The sequence below is a fragment of the Mandrillus leucophaeus genome, unplaced genomic scaffold (genome assembly GCF_000951045.1).
Source record: "Mandrillus leucophaeus isolate KB7577 unplaced genomic scaffold, Mleu.le_1.0 Scaffold257, whole genome shotgun sequence".
Taxonomy (NCBI): domain Eukaryota; kingdom Metazoa; phylum Chordata; class Mammalia; order Primates; family Cercopithecidae; genus Mandrillus; species Mandrillus leucophaeus.
In genome coordinates, this window is record NW_012102665.1 from 2,292,500 (window position 1) to 2,304,146 (window position 11,647).

Sequence of the window (11,647 nt, forward strand, 5' to 3'; positions counted from 1 at the left end):
CAAGACATTGCATCAGCCAGTGTGTCCCCTTTTACTGGTATGCCATCCCATTTCAACACCAGTGAAAAAATGAACAATCATCCCACTACAGCGTGCCAGAGGCTATGCAGACTCTGCCAACCACTAGAGATGGTGTCCTTAATGCCAGCCTGCCAGTGAGTGACCTGCCCTTAAATCCCATCATGGAATCTGTTCTCTAGGTCACCTCCTGGCACCACCTCTCTTAGACTGAATCTGAATGCAGTGTACATTACAATACAGCTAGGTGATGTCATGGCCATGTGAACATCACAGAGTGCACTTATACACATCTAGATGGTATAGCCTTCTACACACTTAGGTGATGTGGGATAACCTGTTACTCCAGGCTACAAACCTGCACTGCATGTTACTCTACTGGATACTGCAGGCAATTAGAACACAAGTGTAAGTATTTAAATGTGGTATTATAATCTTATGGAACCACCATCCTATATGTGTTTTGTCGTTGACCAAAACATCATTATGTGACATATGGTTGTGTGTCATTTGCGGAATGCTACACCTTTAACAGTCTCCCTGCATTGATCAAATCTCCACTTTGAGTCTGGCACTTAGTGAAGCAAGTCTGTGTTTCTTTTGACTGGGATATTTAGTGTTGAATGCTTTCTTACCTGACTTAGAAGAGTTTACCTGCATATAACTAGCTTCATTAAATGTTACTGGATACCAAGGGGGAGGTTTTGTTGCGTTTTGCTATTTCATAGTGTCTTTCCCTGAAATCAAAGAGTGCTTATGTTGATATTTGCAAAGTTATGCTTTAAAATGTAAAATGTAGCGGAAATGAAAAATGCTTTTTGATGGCCTTACTAGTAGACTATACACAGCTGAGGAAAGAATCTCTGATATTGTAGATATGCCAATCAAAACTTTCAAAACTAAAAGTAACAGGAAAAGAAGCTAAAACAAAAAAGGAACAGAATATCTAAAAGCTGTGGAACAACTAAAAAAGGTGTAACATACATGTAATGGGAGTACCAGAAGAAAGGAGGAAAGAACAGAGCAGTATTTGAAGCAATAACAACTTAGAATAATCCCAAATTGAGGCCATATTCAGGAAGCTTATAGAATGCAAGCAGGGCAAATGTCCCAAAAATGACACCTAGGCATATCGTTTTCAAATAACAGAAAATCAGAGATAAAGAAGAAATCTTGAAAGATGCCAGATGGGAAAAAATCTACCTATGTATACAGGAGCAAATGTAAGAATCATGCAAGCAAGAAAATAGTGAAATGAAATATTTAAAATATATATAGAGAAAAATATTCTACCAACCTAGAATTATGTTATCTGTGAAATTATCTGTCAAATGTGAAGGAGATCCGAAGACTTTCTCAGAAAGGCAAAAATTGGGGGAATTTATTACTAGTAGACCTGCCTTGCAAGAAATGTTTAAAAAAAGTTCTTCAGAAAAAGGAAAATGATATAGGTCAGAAATTTGAATCTGCATAAACATATGAAAAGCAATGGAGAAGGAATAAGTAAGGACAAAATAAAAAACTTTGATTTTTTATGCTTAATTGATCTAACGTAAGAGTTTGGTCAGAATAATAGTAGTAACAATGTATTCAATGATTATAATATTTGATGTATAAATGAAATGAGTAACAGCAATGAGTCAAGGGGCAGGAGGAAAGAATTAGGAAATTTTGTTATTATAAGGTACTCACACTACCTGTGAAGCAGTATAGTGTTATTTGAAGGTGAACTTGAACTAGATGTAAGTGCACATTGCAAACTCTAGGATGTGATACTATTGTGGATATATTTTGGTTTTTATCCACAATTCCTGGCTGTCAGCTTCTGTAAGCCATATTTTCTACGTGACTAGAGGAATAAGAACATATTTTGTTAAAGTATTTGGCCTTTTGTCATTGGTTTCTGAAGTAACTGCTGAACAATAAAGATAAAAATGTGTTTTGTTGTGTACAAGTCCTTTCAAACACATCGGAGCTTATGTTCATGAGGCAGCATGGATGAAGCTGGAAACCATCATTCTCAGCAAACTAACACAAGGACAGGAAACCAAACACTGCATGTTCTCACTCAAAAGTGGGATTTGAACAATGAGAACACACCGGGCCTGGGCGGGGGTGGGGGGCTAGGGGAGGGATAGCATTAAGAGAAATACCTAATGTAGATGACGGGTTGATGGGTGCAGCAAACCACCATGGCACGTGCATAACTTTGTAACAAACTTGCACGTTCTACACATGTATCCCAGACCTTAAAGTATAATTTTAAAACAGGAAAATAGTAATAAACATGGTAGACATTAATCCAACCATATCCATAATCTCTTTAAACATAAATTTTCTGAATCAGTGAAGATAGTTGACATTGAAATATGCTGACTACCTGATCTAACAACAGGAGAATACACATTCTTCTCAAGCTTCCATGAGACATTTGCCAAGGCAGACCACATTCTGGAACATAAACACACCTTGGCAAGTTTAAAAGAATAGAAATCATCCAATGTGTTGTCTCAGATGACAATGGAATTAAACTAGAAATCAATAACAGAAAAATATTTGGAAAATCCCCAAATACTTGGAGATTAAACAGCATACTTGTAACAGCACATGCATCAAAGAAGAAATTGCAAGAGAAACAAAATACTTTGAACTAGATGAAAATACAACTTACCAAAATTTGTGGGATGTAGCTAAATCAGTGCTTAGAAGGAAATTTATAGCATTGAATGCATATATTAAAAAAGAAGAAAAGTCTAAAATGAATAATTTAAGCTTCCACTATAGGAAACTAGAAAAAGAAGAACAGATTAAATCCCAAATAAGCAGAAGAAAATAAATAATAAAAATTAGAGCAGTAGTCAAATAAACTGAAAACAGGAAGTCAATAGAGAAAATCAGTGTAACCAAAAGCTGGGTTTTTGAGAAGATCAATAAAATTGATGTGTCTACCTGTGATAACTAAAATACACAAATTACTGCCAGAAATGCAAGGGGTAATAACACTATAAATCCCATAGACATCAAAGGACAATAAAGAATACTATAAACAACTCTATGCCTGATGTCAAATTTGATAACTTAGATGAAATTAACCAATTTTTTTGAAAGACATAATCTGTTAGTCACACAAGAAAAAAATATGCAGTGTGAACAGGTCTATATCTACTAAAGAATCAATAATTATTAATTTTCCAAAGCAGAAAACACTAGGCCTAGATGAATTTATTGGTGAATTTTACCAATATTTAAGGAAGAAATTATACCAATTCTCTACATTCTCTTCTAGAAGATGGATGCAGTGGGAATATTAACTAACTAACTCAATGAGGCCAGTATTACTTTTCAGAAAAAAATCTCTTCTCAACATAGATGCAAAAATTCTCAACAAATTATTAGCAAATTGAATCAAACAATGAACTATTATTGGGTAAGTATAACTATAAAAAGAACTGTTGACCGCAACCAAGTGGAGTTTATCCCAAGATTAACGTTCAGAAGTTAATTAATACAAACCATCAACAGACTAAAGCATATTAATCACATGATCATGTTAATAGATGCAGAAAAGATATTTGATGAAATTCAACACCCATTCATAATAAAAATGCTCCACAAACTTGGAATAGAAAGGAACTTCCTCATGTTGATAAAGAACAGTCACAAAAGCCTATAGCTGTTTAATGGTGCTTAATATTAAGTACTTACTTAATGGTAGGAAACAAGAAGTTTTCCTGCCAAGATCAGAAACAAAGCAAGGATATCTCCTCTCCCCTGCCCTTTACAACACCATACTGGAAACCTTAGCGAATGTTATCAGAAAATAAAATAAAATAAAAAGTATACTGATTGGAAAGGAAAAAATAAAACTGTTCTTTGTTTGAAGATTACATAATTTTCAGTGTAGATAATCCAAAAGAATTGACAAAACAAAACAAATTCTTGAAATTAATAAGACATTATATTAAGATAGTAGGATACAAGATTAATATATATAAGTCAATTATTTTTCTGTATACAGGCAATAAATGATAGGAATTTGAAGTTAAAAACATAATACCATTTATTTAGGACACTTAAAATAAAATACTTAAGTATAAATCTAACAAAGTATTGTAAGATTTGTATGAGGAAAACTACAAAACTCTGATGAAAGAAGTCAAAGAATAAATAGATGGAGAGACGTTCCACATTTATGCATAGAAATACTCAATATTGTCAAAATGCCAGTTCTTCCCAACTTGAGCTATAGAATCAATGCAATTCAAGCAAAGTCTCAGCAAGTTACTTTGTGGACATTTAAAACTGATTTAAAGTACAAAAGGAGAGGCAAAAGACTCAGAGTAGCCAACAAAATGCTGAAAGAGAAGAACAAAGTTGTAAGGCTGACATTACTTGACTTTAAGACCTACTGCAAAGCAGCAGATATCAAAATGGTGTGGTACTGGCAAAATATTAGACAAATGCGTCAGTGGAGCAGAATGGAGAGCCCCAAAATAGACCCACATAAATAAAGTCAACTAAACTTTGACAAAGAAGCAAAGGCAATATGGTAGAGAAAAGATAGTCTTTTCAATAAATGGTGCGGGAACAACTGGACATCAACATGTAAAAAGAATGAATCCACACAAAGACTTTACACTCTTTGGACCATTGATCCAAATGTAAAATGCAAAACTATAAAACTACTAGAAGATAATATAGAAGAAAATCCAGATGACTTTGTGCATGATGAAGACTTTAAAAATACTACATCAAAGGCACAATGCATGAAAGAAATCATTGACAATCTGGACTCTATTATAATTGAAAACTTCTGCTCTGCAAAAGTTTTGATAAGGGAATGAGAGAAGCAGCAAAGACCAGGAGAACATGTTTGCAAAACGCACATCTGATGAAGGACTGTTATCTAAAATAGACATAGAACTCTTCAAACTCAACAATAAGAAACCAAAGAACCCATTTTTAAAATGGGCAGAAGATCTGAATATATATTCACTAGAGAAGATATGCAGATGGTTAATAAACATATGAAAAAATATTGGACATCCTATGTTATTAGGATATTTCAAATTGAAACAACAATGGAATAACCACTCTAAATGACCTGAAGAAACAGAAAAATAAACTGCTGTTTACATCATGGCTGAGATAGTACCACAGGTTGCCCACATGGATGGCTGAGATAGTGACACCTTTGCTTTCTGCTGGTTCAGTGTACACAAACTTTGTTTCATGCAAAAAATTATTTAAAAGTTTGCATAAAATTGCCCTCTGGCTATGTGTATAAGGTGTATATGGAATATAAATAAATTTCTTGATTAGACTTGAGTGCCATCCCCAGAATATCTCATTATGTATATGCAAACATTCCAGGATCCAAAAAGGGTCCAAAATCTGAAACACTTTTAGTCTCAAGCATTTCAGATAAGAGATAATAAACTTGTATCATTGTATACCTATCAGAATGGCCAAAATCCAAAAAACTGACAACACCAAATGCTGGTGAGAATGTGGAGCAACAGGAACTCACATTCATTGCTGGTGGGAATGCAAATGGTACAGCCATTGGAAGACAGTTTGGCAATTTCTTAAAAAATTTAACATACTCTTACCATACAATTCAGCAATAATATTTCTTGATACTTACCTAGATGAGTTGAAACACATATCTACATTAAAACCTATACACAGATATTTATGGAAGCTTTGCTTATAATTGTCAAAACGTAAAAGCAATCAAGATGTCCTTCAGTACGTGAATGGATAAAGTGTAGTACACCCAGGCAAAATTCAATGCTAAGAATAAATGAGCTATTAAATCATGAAAATACATGAAAGAACCTTAAATGCATATTACTAAGTGAAGGACACCAATCTGAAAAGGCTACACACGGTATGGTTTCAATAGTATGACATTTCGGAAAAGCCAAAACTACGGTAATAGTAAAAAGACAATGGTTGTCATGAGTTAGGGATGAATGAATGGAGAATAGAGGATGTTTAAGGCAGTCAAACTACTCTGTATGATACTGTAATAGTGGATACATGTTATTACACATTTGTCTAAATCCATAGAATGTGCAGTGACAAGAGTGAACCGCAGAATAAACTACAGACTTTGGACGACTTCAATGTGTCAGTGTAGGTTCATCAGTTGTAACCAATGTATTGCACTGGTGAGGGATGCTGGTAGTGGGGAAGGTTGCACATGTGTGGGGGAAAGGGACATGAAAGAGCTCCGAATTTTCTTCTCAATTTTACTATAAATCCAAAGCTGTTCAAAAACAGAAATCTATTAAGCAAAAAGATAAATATTCATTAACTTAAACTGCATTACTATTTTATAAGAATGTTTACTATGCAACATCATAAATTTCTACAGGAAAAAAATTAGTATTAAATTTGTTTTCTGCCTTAGAAGCTTCATTACAAGACAGAGAATGGAATACTTAAAGTTTAAAAATAAGCAAAAATATAAACTTGAAAACATATTTTCCTTATTTTAAAGAGTTTAACAGGAATACTTTGTTCAATATAACCTACTATTTAGATAATGCCAACACTAACACAAAAGTTGTACCACAAGAATAAAAGTTAACACAATTTTTTTCTTTCCTTTATTTAGTTAATGGACCTAAACAGTTCTACTGTAATGAACTCTAGGCATTATATAAAATGCCTAGCTACTAAACAATTAATTTGTTGGTTCAAGTATTTAAAATATAGATTAGACTTCTTTTAAAAGGTACTGGAAAAACATAGACGTGTATGATAGAACCCCTGTTTGGAAGCAAGTATGTGCATATAGATGATGTTCGTAGGCATGTACAATAATAAAGAATATCTACCGATTTTTCTTTTAAAAAAGAGTAAGCTAAGAGTTTTATGGACGTCTTTCAAGAGCAAATAAATCACTTGCTCAGTATAAATCTTATTTATATCTTTGTTATATTAAATGATATAGTTTCTTTTTAATTAGAAGAAACTATTGATTACACAGATAACAAATATTAAATTCTGGCCAATAGCAAAATTTTTGGACAAATGACAAAAGTGTACCAATGAGAAGTGTGAAGAAATAATTTCATAATGATGCTATTCCAATAGCACTATGATCTTTGCTATCATCAATCCAAGGTTTAATTTTACAACAAAAGCAACATTTTTAATCTCTTTCTCTCTGTTAAAAACATGCACACACGCATCCATTCATGCCCATATGCACAACTTCTCATGCCATACTGTCTCTATGAGCACAGCTCAGGTTATCTTCCGTTTTTGACTACTTAAAAATTTTCAGGGGAAAAAATCAATCATAATTTTACAACTCAATAATCAAAAATGACCCCTTGCTGTAATTAAAGATCTCTCAAGGGTATTCTACATTTGAAGTGCAGCTTTTGGCAAGGCACGGTGCTCATGCCTGTAATCCCAGCACTTTGGGAGGCTGAGGCAGAAGAATCTCTTGAACCCAGGAGTTGGAGAGCAGCCCGGGCAACAGAGTGAGACTCTGTCTCTACATAAAATGAAAAATTATCTGGGCATGAGGAACATGCCTGTAGTCCCAACTACTCGGGAGGCTGAGGCAGGAGGATTGTTTGAGCCCAGAAGGTTGAGACTGTGTGAGCCATGATCATGCCACTGTACTCCAGCCTAGGAGACAAAGCAAGACCCTGTATCAATTTTTTTTTTTATAACTAAAGGACATTTATTTATTTTTACCAAGACTTTATCTTGAGGACATGGCTAAACTGCATTTCCACCCCCCACCCCATCTTGAAGAAGGGTTAGTACATGAATGTTATAAAGTAGATATGAACAGTTGAAGGACTGGAACCAACATTAACTGACGAAGAACAACTTTCATCTAAATCATCATAAAAATGTTTAAGTAAAAAAAAAAAAGAAAAGAAAAAAAGAGAGGGTAACGGGGGTTTCCAATTGAACAAGATCCTCACATTTCATCCAATACAGTCAATCTTGGCTAGAGTATAACAAAGTGGAAACAGGATTACTATGATACAAAACTTCCACTACAGCACGCTGTACACACCTGTGTTCCAAGCCCACCCCAACCCCCCCAGTGCTTCCAACACAATTATTTCCCAGCCTGTGGGGCCTCCCGACGAAGGAGCACGTAGATCTTCTCTTTAATCCAGTCTTTGTTATAAGGCTGGTATGTCTGGGTATCAGCTCGGTAAACCAGGCAGCTGAGGTCTGCCAGATCATCGATGAAATCAAACAACTGACTGATGTCATATGTGATAGAGGGACTGTTGGGATTCATTCTTTTCAGATGTTCTTCATACATTTTACAAACACCTTCCATGCATTCATTCAAAGATTCGTAGTCAGCATAAGTTCTCCCTTCTGGCCTCTTAGTAGGCTGTACCAGCAAAATGGTGTGAGACATCGCGCCAAACTCTCTTCGCTGCAGCTCAACCCTGTATCAATTTTAAAAAAAATTAGAAGTGCAGCTTTCCATGAAGTCTTTGATGGCAATTGATAGATGCAGGTGAAACAGAGTTTATCTTTTTCTCAGCAGAACATTTTTTAGGTTAGTGAATAAGCAATGGTTAAATTCATCAGTTGGCATGAAGGTAAAAAAACTTGGCTTGGCCTCCTTATTTTTATAGTTTGCTTTGAAGTACAATATATCTGTGAGATGAGGAAAGTTAAACCCGAGTTCTATTTCTCCTAACGTTACAAGTTAAACAATGATAAAGTATATTTCTTCTATGTGTGTGGTTCCGAAATTATTCATTGCAAAATCCTGTATCGTTTCCCATTTAATTAATTGCAGAGATTGAAATTTGTATACTTGTCAATGTCAAATTATCATTTATATTATGAAAGGCATCACAAATACTATTCATTCTAGTTCAACACCAATTCCTTTCTTTAAAGAATAGAAGGTCATTTAATTTAATCTGGGCCAACCAAATCTTTCCTGGCAAAAGACAAATTATTGGCTTAAAATTTTTGGCAAGGAGCTGCACATTTTTCTCCTTGATCATCTGAGAAGATTTAGCAGGATTTATGAGTCCCTAACATCTTGATCTCAGTCTCTAACAAACCACTGAAAATGAACACTTAAGGCTAATAAAGCTGACCCGGGCAGATCAACCAATTCCATAAGATATGGGATGAAGAAACTATCAGGGTTCTTACGTTGCTTTCAGAGGTGATGGGCTATCCTCTCAGAAATTCATAACAAGGTAAATACCTGGACACAGAAGCAAATAAGTATATTTCTATGAAGATTACAGTTGAAGAAGTAGGATTTTTTTTAACAAGTGAAAGTGTAAGGGAATAAAATGCCCTGAAATCACTAAAATCAATAAAACTTCAGCAGACCTATTAACTTCTGGGCCAGAAATGTCCTAAATGGGTAATAACAACCTTTGAGTTCTTCAGACGAGTTTTGTGGGTGCTACGCAAATTGAGTTAGGTAGAAATCCTGCTAGCATCAACAGCCGCCCAATTACAACCAATATTATTAGCATATAGCAATAATCCTAATTACGTTGGGTCAGATACGAATGTTTCCAGAGTAAGGCCCAGTGCCACTTACAATCCTGGCTCTTACGGCAGGCTCTGAGACCGACTGGAGAACTGCCAATGTGGTTGAAGGTTTGGCAGTCATTACAATTCAGATGGGGGTTAGGGCAGAGAAAAAGGTGTCAACTAATACATAGTAAGAAGTCTCAAGACAGGAGTATTAGACTCTGACTTATTCAAGATAAAAATATAGTTGTAAGGTTGCCAAAACTAGCTAGCAGCAATGGCTATAATGACATTAACAGAATTTATACCATTCTTCTTTGAACCAACAATAACCTAAACTATTATTATTCTCTGCAGAAGAGATGTAAGAAAGGTAGTTTTCTCTGTGTTAGAGCACAAAATGATGGAATGATCAAAGTTTTATTTTCCCTCTGGAATCCAGCCCAAAATAATTGCTGCTACAGCTGCAAGAAAACCCACTACAGTTGCCGGAATCTGCTTTAAGGCCAAACTGCCAATTCTTAGGTTCTACTTTTCAACGGGTGAATCCATCTTCCCTATATTTACCGCAGTGGTTAATCTTGATGCCAATGTCATTTCCAAGTTTTCATGGAGAACAAGAAGTGCAGAAATTAAAATGAAAACTTCTGTAACTTTTTTGAACACTTCGTATTAATTTCCCATTACTGCTATTGCAAGTCACCACCAACTTAGTAACTTAAAACAACACAAATTTATTATACTGCAGTTTTAGAGATCAGAAGTCCTAAATTTAAGGTGTCAGCAGGGCTGCATTCCTTCAGGAGGCTGTAGGGGAAAACTGTTTCTTTGCCTTTCCCAACTTCTAGAGGCCACCTGTATTCCTTGGCTCATGGTCCCTACCTCCATCTTCAGAGTTGGCAGTGTAGTATCTTAAACCTCTCTCTCTGATCTTTGCTTCCATCATCACATCTTCTCTCTTACTCTGACCCTTTTGCCTCCCTCTTATAAGGGACCTTGTGATTCTACTGGACTCATCCAGACAATCCAGGAAAATGTTCCCATTTCCAATCCTTAAAGTAATCACATCAACATATTCATAGGTTCTGGGGATTAGGGCATGGACATCATTGGGGGATGGCCTATTCTGTCTACCACAGTCCACGCTCTGATCCCCAAAGATCTATGTCCATTCTACAGGCAAAATTTATTGACCTCATCCCAACATCTCCTGAAGTCTCAAACCATTGAGATTTCTCAGCGTTGTTCTATATCTAACATAATGCCCACTGAAAATACTCCAAAACCCGCTAGCAAACATGGTGAAAGCATTTGCAATATCATAATGTCACTGAATTTCTTTGTTAATTTGTTTGTTTCCAAAATGCTATCTTCTTCACCATCACTAGGAGTACCTTCATCTTTTAACATGGCAGTAGTTTCTGAAGCTTGCCTTCCATCCCAGTATGGCAGAGTCATCATGTTTGGTGACAGTTTGATAGCACCTGACCATTGTTTTCTATGAAAAGACTGCTGTGAGAAACCGATACTCTCTCCATAAGTTGTTCTGATCTATTACTAAAAGCCTGTGTTCCAGTTGATAATTTATCCTGCCAAATACCTTTGGTTTTTTTTATTCCTGTCTTTCTGACTTTTCTGGTAAATGACTGGACCCATATTCAGCAGTAAGTTAAAAAAAATTATCAGATTAAATTGCATTAAATTTAACTCCAATCTGCAAAACTTTCTCCATGACTTGGACCACTATTGTGTTAGTAATAGATCTTTCTTTATTATTAGTCATCCTGTCATAGCAACAGAACGTGTATTCCTTTGTTCTCAAACTGCATGAGCAACTGTAGCAGTTGAATCAGAACCACAAACACTGGTTTTAAATTAAGATACTGACTTCGGCCGGGCGCGGTGGCTCATGCCTGTAATCCCAGCATGTTGGGAGGCCAAGGTGGGTGGATCATGAAGTCAGGAGATCGAGACCATTCTGGCTAACATGGTGAAAACTCATCTCTACTAAAAGTACAAAAAATTAGCCAGGAGTGATGGCACACGCCTGTAGTCCCAGCTACTCGGGAGGCTGAGGCAGGAGAATCACTTGAACCTGGGAGGCAGAGGTTGCAGTGAGCCG

At 35.7% G+C, this 11,647-nt stretch overlaps 1 pseudogene across 1 annotated transcript; it reads right to left on the bottom strand.

Annotated features, from left to right (window-relative positions):
- Window positions 1-7,700: 7,700 nt before the first annotated feature.
- LOC105542385 lies at window positions 7,701-8,451 on the bottom strand (annotated as a pseudogene). Its single transcript, XR_001006463.1, has one exon. The product of XR_001006463.1 is annotated as an enhancer of rudimentary homolog pseudogene (transcript).
- Window positions 8,452-11,647: the final 3,196 nt, after the last annotated feature.